This window comes from Onychostruthus taczanowskii, unplaced genomic scaffold, assembly GCF_017590055.1.
Source record: "Onychostruthus taczanowskii isolate IOZ18803 unplaced genomic scaffold, ASM1759005v1 scaffold2751, whole genome shotgun sequence".
Classification (NCBI taxonomy): domain Eukaryota; kingdom Metazoa; phylum Chordata; class Aves; order Passeriformes; family Passeridae; genus Onychostruthus; species Onychostruthus taczanowskii.
Window position 1 is genome coordinate 1 of NW_024500075.1, and position 1,176 is coordinate 1,176.

General features: G+C 54.6%; 1 non-coding gene across 1 annotated transcript; it reads left to right on the forward strand.

Annotated features, from left to right (window-relative positions):
* The first annotated feature begins 818 nt into the window (after nt 1–818).
* On the forward strand, nt 819–892 carry LOC121337541. Its single transcript, XR_005952912.1, has one exon. It is a non-coding gene; the product is annotated as a small nucleolar RNA SNORD26 (small nucleolar RNA).
* The last annotated feature ends 284 nt before the right edge of the window (nt 893–1,176 follow it).

Here is a 1,176-nt window from a genome sequence, read left to right on the forward strand (position 1 = left end):
GAGCCGAAAGGTGACGGAAATACCCGAGTGAAGCCGAGGGACGCGCTGAAACAGCCGGAAACACCCGATTGGCGGAGGAGGGAGCCGAAAAGCCATCAAGAGAACTAATTGATGGCTCCGAACCTTTCCGAGTGGTGCCGAGAATTGCCGAATGAATTCTGGTGGAATTCTTAATTAAAAAAAAAACACCCCCAAAACCCCCCCGGGGGTTCCCCTCACGGCCTCACCCGCCAGGGGGCGTCCCACGCCCCTCCCGTCTTTTCCCGCCTTTTTCTCCTCCCTCAGCGCTCACGCTCCGCCCCCTTCCCGGCATGCCCGGCGCGATATTTAAGCGCCCGTGAGGGAGCGCGACGGCCATTTTGTCCCAGCAGCGATCGGAGGAGGTTGGTTGAGATTGATATTGCTCCGAGGCCTGAGGGGGGGATATGGGGGGGTTTCAGGGGGGTGCGGCGGCCTCCATAACCGCGTTCCCTCTCCCCTGGCTGATGGGGAGCAGCTTGGAGCCTTCCAGGCGCCGTTCCCCTCACGGCGCAGTCGCTGTGTCCGTCCCTGAGGGTTCCGTGAGGGGTCCGCGCCCTCCCCAGGGGCTGCTCGGGGATGAGTCTCACAGACCTGTGCTGATGGCGCGGTGAAGATTGTAAAGTTCTCTGAGGGCTCGTCCTGCCCCGGTTTGGGAGTTGGCTGCCCCGTGTTTGTAATATTTTGTGATTCTAACTACTTTTTTTTGTTTAATTTTTAGTATTTTTGCCCGCGAAATGACGCTGGTGCCTGAGGTGAGTCATTTCGGGTTTAATAACCGGGATTTTAGGGCAGCAGTGCTGCGGGGATGATCAACCTGAACTCTCTCTTGCTGATGGGTCAGTGGAGAAGCTTCTGGAATAATCTGAGTGGCACTGACCCAAGAGGGGGCTCCAGATCCTTTTTTGGGGGGCTTAGGACCCTCGTGGTGGTGGGGGAGGGGGTTTAACTCTTTGAGGAGCTTGAACCACGTGTGGAGGTTCAGATCGTTATTTAGAGCTTTAAGCCCTCATGGAATTTAAACTAAATTTTTTATAAAGTCCTGCTTTGTTAAAATTGTCATTTTAATAGGTTTTTTTTTTTCTTGTTTTAAAGGCATGAGCCATGGGGACTGAGGTGAGTGAGGGTATTTGGGGTTTGGGGAGGGGATTTTGGGGT